A 19,916-nucleotide genomic window follows, 5' to 3' on the forward strand; every position below is an offset into this window, starting at 1 on the left:
TTCTCTGATTTTTATCAAGCAGACTTTGGCTCATCAAAGTCTTAGACAGCCTCTGACCCTGACCTTTCCCATAACTGCCCATAGTACTATAATGCCTCCTTCAGTAACTGAAGCCCGTCTATGAGTCACTGGTCTCATTATTCCCCCATATTCAGTCTGCCTCTAAGTCTTCTTATTCTTTCCTTCCATATTCTCTCACTTCCATCTCTTCATTAGAGCCCCTCTCACACCTTCATTAGAGCCCAAGCCCACATCTTTTGACTCCTGAATTTTTAAAAAATGAGACCTGTTAAAATATTCCAGGGATGGGGGGGAAGAGGGATAAAGGAGAATGATGGAGGGGATGAATTCAACTATGATAAGAACTTGAGTTCTTATTCAACTATGAGTAAGAACTTTTGTAAATGTCACAATGTACCCCCAGCACAATAATAGTAATAAGAATAAGAAGAAGAAAAGGTAAGAACTTGGAAAAAAGAGAGCCCATTTATGTCTACTCACATAGAATTTCCTATTTCTGTTTGTCAACCCACTTACATTTTTAAAACTTGTCTTACCTAAACACCACTCACACCATGTGAATTCCCAGCTCAAAGCCTGCCTTCTTCAGACCTCTCTACTATGGCTCCATCTAACCATCAGATTTAATTGATGCAGGTGAGACAGTCCATTCATTGTAGCATAGATACATGAAGAAGGCAGTCAGCTGCCGCAGAGAGCCCAGATGTGGGGCCAGACAGACACAGGTATTGAATCTTGATTCTCAGCTGTGAAATGAGTGGCCTAAAATAACTTTCTTATCCTCCCTGAGCCTTGTTTTCCTTTTGTCAGATGAGAATAATAATATCCATCTTAAAGGCTTACTGGGAACATAAAATGGTCCTTATAAGTATATTTATAGTATAAGGCTTCAGGAAATGAGTTTACTCCTCCCTCCTACCTTTACTCATATTAGTCTCTTTGCTGTGGGGCCTTTATGCTTATCAGCTGTTTGAAGTCCTGATAAAGCATGTCTTGCAGTAAGCTTTCGTAACAACCTTAACCTACATTTTTGTTCTCTTATCTTGACTCCAGGCTCTGTCTTATAACTTAGTATTTACAGAATCCCTTGAGTTATTTGCTATCATTTCATGTTTTATAGAACACAAGTATAATATGAACTGATAGAAATCACATGTTACAACTCCACTAGCATGGATTTAGATACATGGCATATACTGAAACTATACATTGAATTCACTCACTGATTTATCTGACATATGAAGAAAACTGTATTATGAAAACCAGAACAGTTAGTAGAAGTAGGAGCTATATTCTAAGAGAAGAGAAGAGGACAGAAAGCATTTAGATTTTTTTTAAAGAAGCATCACAGTGGATACACAGGATTGTGGGAGTGCCTGAAAAGAACTATGCCATTATTCACTTTGCTGAGATATTTCGTCTGCCAGGCAGGAGGCATTCAAGTTAAAGTTCTTCAGAACATTTGTTCACAGTCTCTCCTTAGTATACGTCAGTTAAGGAATAATATTTTTCTCTGACTAAGTGTAGCTTAGTGACAATTGCTGAGTTGTGCACACTTGGAAAATAGTAATAAAAACTCCTAGGGCCTTGAGCAAAACTTATAATTCTTGTAAAGGTTTGGAAGGTGGATATGGGCTCAAGATAGGTACAGATGAAATAATAATATCCCTGACTTCTTAAGAAAACAAAGTCATAAAATATATAGATACTGGGATGATATTAACCTGAATCTAAGTAGGTTTTGAGGGGAAATAGTCAGCTGAATTGAAGTGCTTGAAACCATTATAAGTACAGTTTGTCAAAGAGGGAAATGCATTTTATTGGGTAGAACCCTTCAGCAATTTTTGAGAGGCATTGAAGGGTTTTTCAACTTTTTTGATCTTAAACAGTAAGCTATTTCTCATGTTAATGTGTATTTAAGACTTACTGGAAATACTCACAATATGAGCTGAAGACTGATGTCTGGCAACAAGCATATTTCTGAAATTGGGTTGGTTTTTATTACTATATTTTCTGAAATATGCTTTCATTGATATTTACAAAACAAATTGCCAGTTCACACAAAGGTTGTTTTAATAAAAGCCAATGAAAACAACTGAGTTGCTAGGAAGAATGTTAAGAGGGAAATGGACTTTTCATAACCTCACATTATAATTTCTCTTTTTGGACAAAAATGTATCATTTGAATGAGTTTGGAACTGAAGGGAGCTAGTATGTCAAAATATCCACCTAGATATTATATGTGATCATTTTTATTACAAGTGAAAAATATTAAATATGAGTAAAATATAAGTGTTGCCAATGAGTTTGGCAGCACCCTAGGAAAATGTTAGTTAAGAAATGGTGAATGTTGACTATGGTTCAGCTCTGACCATAGAAACCAACACTGGCTTCCAGTTCCCACAGAATAAAATCCAAGGTGCTCTGCCCAGCTTTCACAACCTACCTGATGTGGCCTTTCTTTGTCGATCCATCTTTATCTCTCAGTACTCCAGTGGAATGGCCCCTGCCAGGCCCCTGCCTGATGAGCTCTCTGCCTCCATTCAGTTCCTCATTAAAATTCTCCCTGGCCCTCTCTGACTTTCCTCATTTCACTACACTACTCCAGTGTGTGTGTTACCTATTTTGAGTTGCTACCCAACAATTTCAGTGTCACCAACCAAATCTGCGTTCTCTTACAGCACTGCAAATGGTTAGAGGGTACCAGAAGCTTGCAGCCTTAACAAATAGCTACTGGATTAAATTCACTGATCGTATCCTGCTGTCTTAGTTTCTTGGCCTGTTTTCTCTTTTTTGCTGCAGGATCAATCCTAACCCATTGGTCCTGGTTACAATTTGAAGATAATCTCCAAACCTTAGTTACTGCATCTGTAAAACAGGAGTGGTGGTCACACCTCCCTTGCAGATATAAACAATATTATCAAAAGGACTTAAGGCATCTAGCACATAGCATCTGAAACTTCACATGTCCAAATTCAAACTCAGGATTTTCCCCTTCAATCTTTTGCCAAGCTTTCACCTTCTCTCATGGAATGATGTTGCCATTCTCCAAGACGGTTAGTTACTAGTATCCCAAAACTTGTACCCATTTCTAACCCAATTTGCAATTCTTAGCAAATCCTGTTGGCTCTACCTTTGAAATGATCTAAAATCTACCCTCTTGGCACCATTCCTACTGCTACACCCTGATCCAATCCATAACCATTTCTTGTCTAAGACGAAAAGCTTGAGAACTTAGTCTTCTACTCCCATTCTTGCTGCCTTGGAGTCTAGTCTCCATACATCAGCCACAATGGTTCTTTTAATACATAAGACTTAAAGACCAAATGCTCTACCATGGCCTAAGAGACTATGTTCCCAACCTCTGCGGATTTCACCTAAAATCTCCTGTGACTAACCCTTTCACTCAGCAAGCCAGCTCTTGCCTTTTTGCTGATCCTCAAATCCATCAAAATGCATGTTGCCCTGGGAGAGTGTAGCTCAAGTGGTAGAGTGCCTGCCTGCCAAGCACAAAACCCAGAGTTCAAACCCCAGTACTGCCAACAAGCATGTTGCTACCTTAGAACTTTTGGTCTTGCTCTGCCCTCTGGCTGGAATGACCCTTCCTCAGACAGTCACATGAGTCACATCCATCCTTCCTTTAGGATTCTGTTCAAATGTCAACTTCTCTGACTACTCTGTTTTGAACTACAGTACACACAGTATCCACATACCTTGATGATCCATTATCTTATTGTCCTCCATCTCCTTCCATGTCAATGTAAGTGCCATGAGGTCAGGGATTTATCTTGTTCACTATATACCTCTAGCACTTAAAAGTGTCTGGAATATGGAGGAGCTCAAATAACATTTGATGACTGAAGGAAGAGTAGGTGCTCCTCCTTCTTATTAAGGCTCTCTCAGTAATAGTATTATTACCATATTTCCAAGAATGGTATGAACATCAAATAAAGAATATGAAAGTATGGGGAACACTATTTAGCTTATATAAATATTTATGATAACTATGATTATTACTCATATGGGTTTGTGTTTGCTTTTAAGACAGGATCTTGCTATGTAGGCTAAGCTGGCCTCAAACTCTCAATCTTCCCGCCTCAGCCTCCTAAGTATAGGAACTACAGATGTATGGCAACACACTAATATGAATGTTATGAATGTACTGCAAATGTGACATACTCAAGACTGAATTAATATGCCCCTCTTCCTTGACCTCTGTCTTGGATATCGGTTAGAACCCATCCTTCAACTGCCCCCTTCTAATATCAAATTGGTCAGCAATTCCTGTTGCTGTTTTTCTCTGTTTCTGATCCTTCCTTTTCACCTCTCCTAATTTTTAACCAGCACCATCACAATAACCTTGTAACCTCTCCCCGTGCCTGCCTTCATCTAGTGGTGAGTATTTAAAATATTTTAACAACTCTCACAGTCATATGTCAATTAGCATATAAATAAAAATTTAAATAACCATTTGGTCTCTAAACTGTGTGTCTTATTAAGTTGTTTTATATTGATTATGTAATTTTTAGAACATATTATTCAACAAATTTTTCTAGTGTTTTGAACGTTATTTGTTGATTTGCAGAAATGTTAGTGCTATCTTCCTTTTGGCATGGCTTTCACTCCCCAAGTGATGCCCTCGTCTGGGCACGGTGAGATATGGAGAATAATTTGAGGCTTTTTCCACAGCTTTCTTTAGAAATTGACAGCCATTATGTAATTCATAATTCTCTGTACACAGAGATTTCTCTTAAGGTTACTAGTATTGTTCATCATACTGAAACTTCTTACAGCTTTTGCTAAACTCTTAGTAATTATGATGAAAGTTTTTCTAGCACTGTTAAGAAATAAAACATTGTCAGCACTCTCAAAATCCCTCTGTGTGTCTCATCCAATTCATAGCCCCTTCCCTACTTCCTATAGCTGACAGCACTGCAGAGTTTTACTTTCTTTTCTTTATAATTTCCTAAACATTATAATTATATTTTGTCTGTTTTTGAAAACTTTATATAAATGGAATCACGTTATTGGCATTGTTTAATTCTTGCTTATTTGGGTCAACATTGTGTTTACAAAATTCATCAATGTTGTAGTGTTTCACTATTGTTAGTTCCTGTCATTGATGTATAATATCCCATTATAGTCTATGATTAATGGACGTTTATGTAATATATTCTTCATCTTTTGAGTTGATCATATGATTTCTCTAATTCAAACTTACACTGATGTGAGTTACATTTTATAATTGTCATATAATAGTTGTACAGGGGAATAATTGTGATATTTACATATGTGCTTACAATATATCTTAAATTAGGTTCACCTCCTACATCATTCTCCCTCATCTCCCTCCCCATTTCTTAGAACAATTGCAACAGGTTTTATTATTCTATTGCATGTATAAATACAAAATACATCCACCATATTCTCCCTAATTCACCCTTTCCTTATGCCCTCCCCCTCTTACCAGTACCCACCCTCAGAAAAGACCTGTTTTACCTTCCTGTCCTTCAGTTTTTAAGCACATATTGATAGTTCAAGGGTGTTTTGTCTTGGTATTTCAGACACACACACACACACACACACACACATATATATATATATATATATATATATATAATAATTAATCAGATTAACACCCCCATTACTTATTCTTCCTCTATTACCCCACTCCCCTATTATTCAACAACTTACAGGCATTACACTATATTATATTCATATATAGATGGAAATATTTTTCATTCTCTAACATTCTCTTTCCCTCTTCCGCCTCCCATAGTCCCCTCAGACAGACCCACTAATACACTCTTGTTCTCCTCAATGTGAGTTACATTTTGATTGATTTTAACTTTAACCCAATCTCAAAAAAAAAAAAGAAATATGTTCTAGCCCTCCATAATACTGAGATTTTGGTATATATAATGTCTTTATTATCATTATTATCAATTAACTCACAGAACTATTGCTTAGAATATATTTAATTAAATTTTATAATTTTTATTTATAAAATAAAATTTTCATAATTTGTGTTTTATAAGACATAAATTATAACTAATTTTATAAGTTTTTGACCACCCTACATTCACTTTGTAATATGCCATAATATGGCTAAAATTTGGGAGTGAATACATTGAAAAAAGTTATTTCACAGTAGTTTCTCATTTTTTGTTTGGTTTGGGGTTTGGTTTTTTGGGGTTGTGTGGCATTTTGAACTGGGGTTTGAACTCAGGGCCTTACACTTTCTAGGTAGGTTCTCCCGTTTAAGCCACGCTTCCAACCCTTCATTTTTTGTCATCAAATAATAAACACATTTCTGTACGATTTATTAGATAATCAAATAGCATTTCTCTTACAATTAATACTTGGCTTTGTTTCAGATAGTATGTTTTATTTGTTTACTTTTATGTATCCTCTGCTTCTCTTTCATAGTTTGCTTTGTTAATTTTATAAGGGCAATCTGTTTACATTTCTTTCTTAAAAAGCTGAACAATGTATGGGCATCTCTGTTAGAATATCATATTACAACCAAATCCCTGAGAGTTTACTTCAGTTTCCAAATGCTGAGCAACTCCTACCCTGCAATGTACATTAAAAGGCACAGGAAGCTCACCAGGATCTCCACACAGGCTTGTCACCATAGCTCTACAGAATGCATGGTTGTCTAGCATTCGATGCCCACCCTCTCTTCAGGTTCATTACTTCATGATCTCTAGTGTTTATTTGCTATATGGTAGTAAGTAGAAAAATCATCATGAAATATATTGGTTAGATTTGCATCCTTTATTGTGCTATCTACTGAATGTAATTGATATATTGAATATACTGAGTTTAGACCAAGGCAAAACACCTTTCAAAATTGATGAACTAACCCTCCAGATGGTCTTCGTATCACCTCACTTGCTACTGCTTTCACATAACTACTTCTCACTGAAATCATTTTTCTTGGAAACCAATGACACAGGTTGATGTGTCATCAATGCTATTCTGCGTAACTTCACAAGATCAATAAGTTATTTTGCTCTTTTTAGCATCTTGGATTTTGCATATTGGGTATTATTAAAATTCTCTTATGTGGAACATGTGAAGCTTTTTCACTAGCAATTAAAATTTTACTGCTTTGATTCAAGATTGCCAAAATGCTGCTTTCTCATTTCAGTAGATGAATGTTTTGCTAAAGTCAACACTGTGCAAACTTACATTGCAATGGTCTACCCATAAAATATTACTTCTTGATGTCCTACTAAGTGTTTCTTGTCTGATGACTCTGTTTAGCTACATGATAGATTAGGTTAAAAATGTTTTAAAATGTTCTCCCTTTTTACCCTCATTTTGCCCTACTTTATCTTGCTGTACTGAACTGAATCCTTGCTAAAAGTTAAAAAAAATGTTCTGTAATCACTTTATTGACACACTTTGGTAAAAAGTTATTTTAAATACTTTAATGCATAAAAAGGATTTGTCCCATTCTTGAAGTTTTCCTTTGTTAATGATCAAGAAAGGTATTTATTAGAAATAAAAGCATCAACAAAAAATGATAGCCACTGTAATTTTTTTAAAAAATATTTTGCCTATTCAATTTTTTTTTTTGGCGGTACTGGGGTACTGGCCTCCTGCTTGCTAGGCAGGTGCTCTATTACTTCAGCCACACCCCTAACCCTCTTTTGCTTATTTTTTTAGGTAGGGGCTCACATTTTTTTCCCAGGGTGGCCTCAGATAACAATTCTCCAAACCCCTTAACTGTGGTGACAGACATGCATCCACCATTCCAAACTTTTTTATTGCTAACTTTTTGTCCAGGCTGGCCTCAAACCACTATCCTCTTGATCTCTGCCTCCCAAGTAGTTGGAATTTCAGGCTTGAGTTCCCCTGCCTGGTCTGTCTGTTCAACTTTTATCACTATGAACTTCAAACTCCATTTCCATTCAACATTTATGTCACTAGCAATGCTGTTAATTAAATTTTTATCAGGGGGGAGAAATGGCCCAAACAATGTATGCACATATGAATAAAAAAATAAATACAAACTTTTTATACTGTAATAATTTTTTTACCAATATCCATCAGTTTATGGATTTTTTTCAACTTTGATATCCTAATGATTCAGCATATTTACCTGTTTGTGATACTTAAAAGACATAGAACTATATTTTGATTTTGAAATACCTTTACTATGGGCTTTCATATTTCATCATAAATTTATATATTATTTTATCATAAATATTATATTATGTGTACTAAAAACCACACACCAAGAATTAGATTGCACTATAACTAAAAACAAAAGCTGAGCAAGTCAGAAGCAGACTGAGGATGGTGACCAGCTTTAGTAGCTACTACCTTAGAACTTTCCAAGAATTACACTAATTTTTTCTCATATGAGAATACAAGTCACTTGTCAGTCTTTGTAGTTCCATTATTTTTATTGCAGTATTTTCCCTCTCTATCCTAAATTTGTTTTAGTTAATTCCCAGTTGACGTTCCTCTCTGACCATGTCAAATTATCATTCTTTGAATCTTCCAGCTATTCAATCCTTTATGTTTGTGCTTAAAAGTGAACACAGCCTTCCAAGTATAGGCACTCTGGTTTTTATAGCTAAAATAATATTTTCTACTTTTTTCCCACTTTTTCTAGACAGAGTGAGCAAAAGCTTTTCAATAGAACTGCAACACATTAAGCTGATGCTTATTGGGAGTCATTGTATCTATAGGTACCTTTCCTTATAATTGATCATTAGGGACTCTAAGCTCATACTAGAGCTTGGAGTACATTATACTCAAGGTATTCATTTATCCTTCACCCACACTGAATCCCATCTAACATTATCTGCTTTCTCAAAAGCCTTACTTACTTGCTTACTTGTCCCTCTGTGCCATGTCACCATCACAACATATGCTCAGATAGGCAAGACAGGGTGGTAAAGAAGAAAGGCAGTCGGTTTGTGAGTCAGAGCAGGTCTCTTGCTGTGTGCGTCTCCTTGATTGAGTATCTGTTTCATGAATATTTTCTATCTGTAAAATGAAAGAATTAGACAGATACCAATGAAAAGACTCTCCCAGCCCTAGACCCTATAATTATAGGCTTCACTGTAGTTCATTTTCATACCTTGTATGGAGGCAGTTCATAAGTCTAACCCAAGGACGATGTCCAGGGCTCCCCACTGTTAATCTTCATAAAAAAGAAGAGCCCCCCAACACACTTTAACCTTACCTTTGTCTTTGTGCCAGATCTCTAAATGACAAACATGTCTTCAACTTCCATGCTAACTCAGTATTTTAGTAAAGAAACTTTCTCAAAACCCAAATAAATTCTGTTTCCTGGTTTTCCCTTGTCCTCAACCCTCATCATTAGTTTTCTTTGTGTTTTTCCTATTATTTATGCTAAATATGATTATAATTATAACAGATAATAGCAACTTCTCAAACAGCATATATTGAATAGAAATGGAAAGGACATCTCTCAAATTCTTAGTTAAATGAGCTCACTTTTAGTAATACTGGGTTCAACCACCTCTGTCTTCACATCAAATATTTAGGATGCTTGCACAAGGATAAGATGATTTCTTTGTTTATACTTATTATTGTCACTGTGAAGGCAAAGCATAAAAATGTTTATTGTCTAACTTGTCATGAGTATCTTGTGAATATGGAACCATCCTAAAACTGTTTGTGGGGAAAAATGGAGTATTATAGCATTATTTTCAGCCCTCAGTGTGGAAACAACTACACATATGTTACATTATTCTTTGTGATGGCAACACTCTTGCTTGCTTAGAAGGATATGTTCTTTAAATAAAATTTTAAAAAATGATAATATGTTTGCCTGAAGAAATGTTTTTGTTGAGTCTCTCTGTGTCAAATAACAGACCAATTGTTTTGGTCATGTGGAGCAAAATTTTTAGTGGCATGAAGTTCCAGTTGGAACTGAACCTCTGGTTGACCCTCATTAGTGCCATCTTCAAAGCAACTGAGGAAAGTCATCTCATCCTCCATGGCATATACAACACAGAGTTACTTTCACTGTTCAAAGATGGCCGCTTCTTTGTCAGCATCCTTTCCTTTGCTTATCCATATATTGGCATCACCACCTCCTCTAATTATTCCTATTTTGTAAAAGCCTTTGTTTCAACAAAAACAGGGAGATTGAAATTTTTCTATTTTGAATTTTAACTACTCAGAAAAAGTCTTTTAAATCATCTAATTTATGTGGTCGATGAAAGTTTTTGTTAAAATGAAAAAGCAACTAGAAACCAATTTTGTTTGACATAGTGAACAACTGTGTTTGACACAGTGTTTTAGCCTCTTAGTTTGAATTGGGAAAAGTGGGAGTTTGACATAGCTTCAAAAGTAACTAAACTGAATTGAAAAACATCATTTTGTCCCTAATTTCCTATTTACTTCTTGGAGTACATAGAAAGGAGAGAAGGAGGCCAGCAGCAAAAAGAGCAGTAGAGCCTCTGCCATCCAGAACCTTACAATCTGAGAAAACAGACACCAATGATGCTAAAAGTGTGATTCCTGGGCCAGAAGCTTCAGCATCACTTGGAAACTTGTAAGAAATGCATATTCTCAGGCTTCACTCTAGACTTACTGAATCAGAACCTCAGGGTGGACCCCAGTGAGTTTTGCTTTAGCAAGCATGATTCTGATGCACTCTACAAATTCAGCACACACCCATGTGGTGACAACGTAAACACTGTATTACTAATAGCATGCTGACAATGAGTTTCATAGGCAGGCAGCAGGCACTTCTGGACTGGCATGTTCAGCAGACAAGTCACTGATGAAGCAGGAATTTCACCTGGAAGGAAGACAGGCTGAATAGAAGGAGCAGGCAGAGCAAGAAAGAGAGTTGAGGAAACACATGGCATGTTCCAGCTACCACAATTAACAACTAATGAGACTTTATACACACTCTTATGGCTAATCCTCTCACAACTTTAAAATAATATTCTCATTTATATGAGGAAATTGGGGCTCAGGAATTTACACATAGCAATTTTCCTGAGAGCTATGAGCGTTTAGAAAAGCAATAGAAATACGGTGTTAAAAACATATTAGGAAGAGAGCATAAAGGGCTTGGAATTCGAGTCTCTAGAATTTGAATTCCATTTATCCTATAGGAGTCCAGGAGTTAGACTATTCAAATGCTTTCTGTGAAAGAAGAATGGAATGATTAAATAAATGTCTTGGGAAATTAATAGGTTGAACTAGAATAGTCATGAGATTAAAAAAGAAAGGACAGCTTACAACAACTCTGGGAAGGAAGCAATTGATTGCACACCTGAGAGGAAAAATGGGAGAGGAGTTGAGGTTGTGATGAGTGTAACAAGTAGAAAATTGTAGGCAAAGTTAGTAGAATAAACTTAGATAGTTTTTAGTCTGTACTAGGGGGAGGTTTTGTTGTTTTATTGTGTCTTGGGGTATGGAGAGAGATGAAGGAGTCAGTTTAGGGGGGGAGTTTAAAATGGTGGTAGAATATGAAAGTAAGAATGTTTAGCAGGAAGTTGAAAATATGGTCTCTAGCTCACAGTCTGCGGTTAGAGACATGGACTTTGGAATTGTCAGGGAAGGAACGATAGTGGATTTAATGGGAAGGCTAAAATACCCAATAAAAAAACATGTCCAGGAGAATAGGGGGTTAAAAATACAGAAATCCATGAGATACCTAAAAGATCCTTGTTTGCTGGACAGAAGAGAAAGAGCCTGATGGTCAGAAGAGGAACAGGCAAAGGAGTAAAGACCAAATGAGGACAGGGCTGAGTCATGTCAATCAGATCAGGCAGGAAGGCACAAAGTGGGAGCTCAAGACTCCTATCTACACCTAGACACCTAGGGACAATAGGGAAGACAATTATATCAGGTAGTGAGGACACCGTCAGTGATTTCAATGATAAAATTTGAACAAGGATACAATTTACCTGATGGTGGGACTGGTGGTAAAGGAAGGAAGCTGGGAGAAGCAAGACTTAAAGAACATTATGGTTTATCAGGATAAGGGAGCTTCAGGGGTAGGCCATGTGTTTGAGGGAGTTTGACTATGAAGAAAAGATCATACGGAAAATGGAGACTGAGATTAGGTGAAGATGGCTATGTATGTGTATAGTAGGGTAGATAGGAAAGAGGAAATCTGGAGAGGGAGAGATGGGAGTAGTGAAGGAACTAAGTTACTTGCTCTGTCACATAAAAGAAGGGATTGGAACCTCTTCTCACACCAAAAAAAGGAGCAACTTCTTGAGACTGGTGAGGTGTGGTCTTGACATTAAGACTGCCAAGGAGAGGAAATCTAAGTAGGAAAGCCTTGCTCTTCTCAGGAAGAGGAAGTGTGCACAGTGTGTAGACAGGAAGTGGAGAAGCAGGAGACACAAGGGTCACAGAACTTCTTCCTCCAATTTGTCACATGGCCTTGAGCTTGACAGCATTATGCTTGTCACCTCACAACATGACTGGGCATCCATCTCTCTCCCCTGTGAGGCTGGGGGTCATTTGAGACCAGAGACTTTTTTCTAGTACTTTTGTAGATGCAGCAAAGCACAAAGGATAATCTAATAAGCGTGTTTATACTCTCATAAAGATTACTTCCTTTTAAAAGATAACAGTTTATTCTTATTACCTCTCTGTTCTATTCCTTTCTTTTCCTTCCCAGAAGCAGACACTGACTTCTCAGAGCATGAATTCTCAGCCCGTGTTTCTATTTATAGCCATGAATAAAATCTAGCGGTGTTTACTGTAAGATTTCACTACTCATTAATGTTCTCTATGAGGTTACTTATGTTGACTGTGCTTCCCTACAAATGGACAGTGAGAGGTGAATGAGGTAAAAGCACAAATGGTCTCATACTTTACTGACTGATGCTGCAATTTGTCTTTCTTTTCTAATTCAGCATTATGTGTTGAGGTCTATCCGAGTTGAGATATATTATTTAATTCACTTTGTTTCATTGGTTTTATGTTACTCATCTTTGCATCCTCCATTCCTAGGATAGCATATGCCACATAGGTGCCCTTGTAGTAAATGTTATTATTAGGGAATGTTAGGGTGAACAATATAATAATAATGAACATTTTATACATTGTTTTCTAGTTATGAACTACTTTAACATATAGTTTTTTTCACTCTGATCTGTGCATGTCCCTCCCCAGACTGATGCTGTGTAAGGGTAATGATTATTCCTTACCCCTATGCATTCTATTCTCAATGTCCACTGCAATGTTTATAACTCTTCTGTAATGTTAATTGAAGGAAGGAATGAATAATTCTCTGCTTGAAGTATTATTATTTTACTAAGGTCCAGGTTGTGAGTACTTAAATGGTTTCCCAAGACCATGTGGTTGGAATCAGGACTAACAATCACTGCTCTTTTCATTACACCATTGAAAGAGCTATTGTAAGGTCTCTATTAGGGAATCAATAGGAGAGGAATAATTATTATGAGTTACTACCCTGATTTCTCCACTAAATAGACTCCATGTACCTGCGTAATTGGAGAAAATTAAGAACCATAACCAGATCTGGGGCTTGAAATTTATCATAATCATTGACTGGGTTTGTTTTGTCACATGGTCCTTAACCGAGGTTTGTATTATAAAGGAAATGTGTGAGTTATGAGGGTATATAGAACTGCAAGAGTGAAGGACTGAGCAGGAAGTAGTTCTACCCATAGAACTGCTCCTGCTAAGGTCAAGGTGAGCTTCTAATTGGCTCTGACTACAGGCACCACTCCCAGGCTGGCTTCAGTCATGCCTTCCCTCCCAGCCCTCCTCCACCCCTCCTTACTTGCCTCCTAAGAAAACTTCTTTGAAAAAAATGACACTTGAGTGGCACTCTGAAAACAGTCCCAAGCACTCTAGGAAGAAAGATCTTTCTAATCACCACTTTAATCTGCCCTCCAACTACGACTGATCCATCACAGTCAATACTTTTTACCTTCCACCTGTCTATTGGTTTCTTACTCCCATTTTACTCTTTCAGAGATAGGTCAGGCTCCTGAGTCCTAAGCAGCTGGAGACGTCAGGGCCACACATAGCACAGCTCTGGAGAGCAGAGCATCCTCCCTTGATAAAAGCTAGCCAGGGCAATTGATGGAGCCACTCAGCCTTTGCATTTTGAGACATAAGCACTGCTTGATTGCTTTCAAGCTCCCAACTAGTCATGTATCCTTTATAGTATGTTCCATTAAACACATTTTTATAAATGCTTCTTGAGCTGAACCACTATTTGTTTTTGTTGAATTGAGGCAAGAAACAGATCCTCTATCATTCCTGTCCAAGACATATTCTCAGAATTTTTCTGACACACACCCAGGGAATTGTTGGAGAGACTCCATTTTTCCTCATTAACATGACATAAACTCAGCCTTCTAGAAGACCTCATTGGCCCTGGATCATCTTTGCCCTTCTTTCTCACACCACTATTTGGAGACCATATTTTTAGATCCCAAACTCAGAACACATAGTCAAAGAATTCTTGTCCTATTTCTAGGTATTAAAGACAGTATGGTAGTTCTAATTTTGTTGTAAACTATTGCCATTTGTTGGGCATGTTACCAAATTTGTTGTACAGTGGAATAGAATCTGTAACCAGGACAGTTATATCCTCATGTTAGTCAGAAGCAGCCTTGGGTGTTATGGACTCACTCTGATGGATGCAGAAATTAAACTCTATCAGTGTTCTTGTAGTAAATAAATGAGTTGTAGTAAGAAAATGAGTTCTAGAAAATTAACCAAGCAAGAGCTACATGGCATGAATTGGTCATTAGAAAGAGGGGTGGTTGATTATTATGTTTTCTCTGGGTAGCCCTAGTACAAGGCAAAATGAATTCATAGAATACACTACCATGCTTAATGGATAAATAATGTTTACATTAGAGGAACAGAGATGGAAAAACAAAGGAAAAGGCTATAACAGGTTAAGCAATGATCTAATATGAAAATCTATCTTAATTTTTAATGTGAATGATAGTGACTCAACTTTGAAAGGACTTGAGGAAGGCAAAAGAAGATCTCATGACTGAGAAAGAAGTTGATGAAAGGTTGTAGCTTTTAATATATGATGATGAAAGAGACCTCCTTTCTTTGGGATGAGTCCCTGATTCCAGTTTTACATTTGTGGAGCAATTAGCAGGACTCCACTTGGCTTTTCTTGGTCTCCTCTGTTAGAAGAATGTCTCTGATATGTAATATTTGTTTGAAAACCCAAAGAAGCTTGTTTCCTTTTGAGGTTTGCCTTACTTTTTATGTTCTGAAGTTCATTTTGGACCTCAGATTTTGCTCCAAGCAATAAAACTGGTTGGATCATACTAACATAATGGAGCTGTAATTTTAGCCAACTGTTGGGGGTGGGGAGATAGTTAAGGTGTGTAGTGGTTTCTGTGGTTTCTCTGTGGAGTAGAATTCCCTGCAAAGCTTTTCCATGTGGTGTTTTAATAGCTGTCTTAAAACTCTCTGATGCATGGAGCAAAACTGAATTAGGCTCATGTGCTAGATTGGTGGGATGGGCCAAGGACTCTCTGAAAAATGAAAGAAAAACAACCAAACAGCTGAAGCCAGAGGCTAAACTGTCCAAAGAAGATCTTAGGGATGTATCCAAATTCAAAATTACAGAAACAATCGTCTATTTTAACCCATTTTTGCAGAACATTTTAAGAGAAGGTAGGAACTTCCCTGGCATATATTAATACTTTACTTTTGCATGGTCTGTTACAACTTACAAACTGATCATTCTAGGTATATTTGTTCAATAGGGTCCACAACAACTTCTGAAGATTGTTATTATTAGATCCATTTTTTAATGAGAAAAATGGAGTCACAAAGATAAAATCAAGGTCATTTGGCTAAGAAACTACAGAGGTAGAATTTGAAACCACTTCAGTTTTAATTAGTGATCACATTTAATTTTTAATTTTGATTTTTGACTTATTACACATTAATAATACAAGGAGATTTCATTGTGATCATTCCACACATGCATACAGTGTACCTTGGACAAGTTCACCCCCTCCATTATATCCCCAATCTCCTCTCCTCCTTCCCACTTCAATATTTATGAACACTAGGTATGCACAGTAGAGCTATTTCTAGACTACTGAGGTCTCATCACTGAATATCAGACATGTACAGTGTTGTCCAAACATCTAAGGAACAAGATCTTTCTCTAATTCAAGTGCTCAGTGATTCAGAGGCATGTTTCCTATTCTCAGTTGGCCTTCCCGTACTAAATATGTGTAAAAGTTCTCCTTAGTGTGTGGTTTTGGCTGCTAAATTCAAGAAACATTTACTGAATGCTAAATGCCAGACACAAGGGCAAAGTAGGAAGTTGTCTAAGAGTTATAGGTCTAGGAGAACCTCTTCCATGCCCCACCCCTGCCTAAAATGCCACCATTAGCAGGGCCAGAGTCCTTGAGAAGCCTTTTTGGAAATGCAGACGGCCTACAGAGAAGCCATATGGTAGCTCCTTGGCGTCAGCGAGTCTATGGTTCCACAGAGACAGCTGTGAGGAAAAGTCGGTGTGCTCAGGATGTATAGTGTCCAGTGCTGTACTGTGGGTTCTGGATTCATTTTTCCCATGTCGATGCCCAACTTCTGCTATAGACAGGCCATCTTTCAACATGTCTCAGATTCTCACCTTATCACTTCAATTAAACACACTTACTTTTACCTTACTTGTTGGGCACCATTTGCTTTACTGTGAGGCAGATTTTCACAAAATTAAGGGCAAGGAAACATTCAGTAGACGCACAATGATTTACACACAATGATTTAAACCCAACCAATGATAACGGGACTGACTGAGAGCTTCTCTGCTTCAACTGAGCTGTGTAAGGTGCATGGGAATTTAAATTTTTTGTTTTTGAAATTTCTTTTGATTTTTTTTTATTTATTATTTTTTGGACCACAGTTGGTTAAAACCACATGTAATAAATGTGTGAATAAGGTGGGCTCACTGTACTTTAAAATTGTTCAGGTACTAAAGCCTTGGGGTAGCTTTACTTACCTAATTAGCAAATTAACTATTAAGACTCTGAGTTGAATAGGTGGTGCCATGGGTAAATTTTATTCTGCCAAGGAAAAGGGGGTGCAGCTTCTGGAAAGTTCTGCAAGGGAACTTGGAGAGCCAGAGTATAGCATCAGATCAAGTAGCCTCTTATCTGGAGATAGGCTCTGCTCTCCAGAAAGCTCTTTAGAACTTGCCTTGTGTGACATCTGTGGTTTTAGATCTAGAGCCACAAAACTAACCAGATTAACGTTTGCAGTTCAGCTAGCGAACAACTGATCCGTTTTTGTACTTTGGAGGCGTGTAAGCAGATTCCATCTAATGACATTAGGCTGGGCTGCGCCCCTGCCTCAGCCCTCTCAGAAGCTCTTGCTCCAGTGCTCACCATCTCCTGTGTCGTTCAGTGCACACCTCCACAGCTCAGTGCCTTCTCATTTTATTCTGATGGATGCTTTTGTTTGGTTTGCTTTTTATGGTTGGTGACAGGTTGATGTGTCTGAGAGATTTTACAAGACACACAATGACTGAAGGATGGCTTCTGTCATCCTCTCTCTTGTAGCTCCAAAAATGAATTTGAGATATTGTATTTGCATGGTTTGGGTTCCATAGATCTAATTATTTTAGAAATGTATCAATTAACAACTTTATTATTATCAAAGAAAATTTTAGTTTTTACAAACTGACAGTCATTCAAATTAATACTTTCTTTTTCTTGATGTAACTATGGATATTCTGTTTGATTCTGTCCCCTTGGTTTATCATCTACAAGCTCTTTACAACTTGAAGCAGTATGTATAGAATAACCATGTTTGTTCTAATAACTAATAAGAGCAGGCGCCTATCATGATGACAACTATGATTATGGCTAGGTGCTGTGATCAGAAAGGCCTTCTACAGATTTTCTCATTTAATCTTCAGAGTAAGCCTGAAAGGTGAGCACTGACATTATCTTCATTTATACATAAAGCATAAGATGTTAAGTCACTTGTCCAAGAACTCACGGCTGGTCCACTAAGATTTGAATCCAGACGATCTGTTTCCTGAGCCCAGGCTCCTCCTCATCCTCCTCCTCTTCCCTCTTCCCCATAATCTTCTTCCTCCTCCTCTTCCCCTTCCTCATACCTCTCCTCATAGCACTCCTCCTCCTCCTCCTTTTATTTTTGCTGTGCTGGGCATGGAACCCAGGACTTCCTGTACTAGGCAAGAGCTCTACTACTAGGCTCCATCCCTAGCCCTCAGCCCAGGCTCTTAATCACTACACCACTATGATCTGTGTTCCTCTAAGGAGACACTGCAGTGAGAGGTCACTTTGTCACCTTTGGTTGTGGTCTGCATGGGGGCCTTCCATGGCAATGGCCCCAGCATGCAGATGGCTGAATGGGAAGACAGGAGAATGGTAAAAAGGAAAGGAGAGCCCTTCCGTGGCTGTCCTTCCTCTCAGTGTCCCCTCTGTATACACCTCATCACTTGCTTTCCACGGGACCCATTTTGAAGGATAACACTTAAGGCTCAGTTACCTAAAACATCAGCAGTCACTTAGCCAACAATGTACACAGTACCTATAGCAGAGTATGCACTGGGTGGGGCAGTTTGGGGGAAGGAATTCTTGTGTTCTCTTCAACATGTTCTCAGAGACAATGATAGCCTTCCCAATCAAAATCATCCCCAAGTCAGCCTAAACACACAGCTCTTCCTAGTGGTGCTGCTGCTCTAACAACCTGCTTCCAGGTGGGGAGCTCCAATGGGCAGCATTTGCCATTACTTCAGTTTAAACACTCCCTCTGTGGCAAATGTCTAGTCACCCAGGTTGTTTAACTAAGCAGAGTAGAGAAGAACACTGGGCATTTGGCTCCAGCACACCCTGGACAGAGGTCAAAGACAGAGGAGCAGGAGGTGGCACTGCTGCTGTAGTGGGCAGATATCAGCTCTACAGCCCCCTTCCAGGTTCTGTACTGAGGCAGGTCATGTTACCTGCAGCTTCTTTCTGTCTGTCTTCTCTCCCCACTACGCTCTTCATTTATACTCTTCCACAATGAATCAAGTTTGTGATCTTTTCAAAGGTTCCTTGAAAGGGAAAGGAATCACAGAATTTGCAGCCTGTTCTTAATAGATGAAAGGGAGAGGAAGCAAGTCATCAAGGTTTGCTCTGATGGAGGAAGAGGGAAGTGGAGAAGATGAGTGGTTTTACAGTCAATGCTTTTGTATGTGAGTCTTTGGTTTTTCCCTCCTATCTGGGGGAGCTGCTTCCTTCCCCTTGAATTTGGTTGCTTACCTGAGTCACTCCCAGGAAACTTGTCTCAGCAGAGTAATGGCTATAGGGCCCAATTCTCCAAACCCTTGTTACTGAACCCTGGTGTGAATCAGATCAGACCCAGTGTGTTCTCCCAAAGAACATCAGGGCAATGGATTGTATACCTTGCACAGCTTTCTGACAGGATACAGCCCAATACTGTGTGATTCTGAGGGTCAAAATCCTCTGAGTTTCCAAGTGTACTCTGTTGCTTTAAAATATTTATGAACAGATAAAGATATTTATGTACAGAATCCTACTCTATTTCTGTTCCTACCCATCACAACAAAGTGCAAAAGCATATAAAACATAACTTTTGATCTCAAGAGTTTACAATCCAGTGGAGATAATGTGACAGCCATGTGAACCAATTCCTAAATAAGGATTTCTTATAACAGCATGATGATGATATCTCAAACTAACTTTTATGATAAACTGTGGGGCATATATAATTAGAGAAGAATCTATAACAAAGTATTTAGTAAAGAGAGTTAAGCACGTGCTTGAACTGGTTGTTTATATTGTTCTTATTTATTATATAACAACTTCTGCCCATTGTTTCACCAGTATTTTCTACTTAGGTGACATTGAGAATCCATTTTTAACTAATACAAT

General features: G+C 37.9%; 1 protein-coding gene and 1 long non-coding RNA gene across 3 annotated transcripts in view; one reads left to right on the forward strand and one right to left on the reverse strand.

Moving 5' to 3' along the window:
* The window catches only part of LOC141414911 (uncharacterized), a 101,934-nt gene that overhangs the window by 12,198 nt on the left and 69,820 nt on the right, over positions 1-19,916 (reverse strand). For both annotated transcript variants that reach the window (XR_012439887.1, XR_012439889.1), the window contains one exon: positions 8,871-9,030. This is a non-coding gene — a long non-coding RNA (uncharacterized lncRNA). The remainder of the gene's footprint in view (positions 1-8,870; positions 9,031-19,916) is intronic.
* The window catches only part of Spag17 (sperm associated antigen 17), a 206,691-nt gene that overhangs the window by 8,318 nt on the left and 178,457 nt on the right, over positions 1-19,916 (forward strand). The gene's annotated exons all lie outside the window — the stretch shown is intronic.

This window comes from Castor canadensis, chromosome 12 (genome assembly GCF_047511655.1).
Source record: "Castor canadensis chromosome 12, mCasCan1.hap1v2, whole genome shotgun sequence".
In the NCBI taxonomy this organism is placed as follows: Eukaryota; Metazoa; Chordata; class Mammalia; order Rodentia; family Castoridae; genus Castor; species Castor canadensis.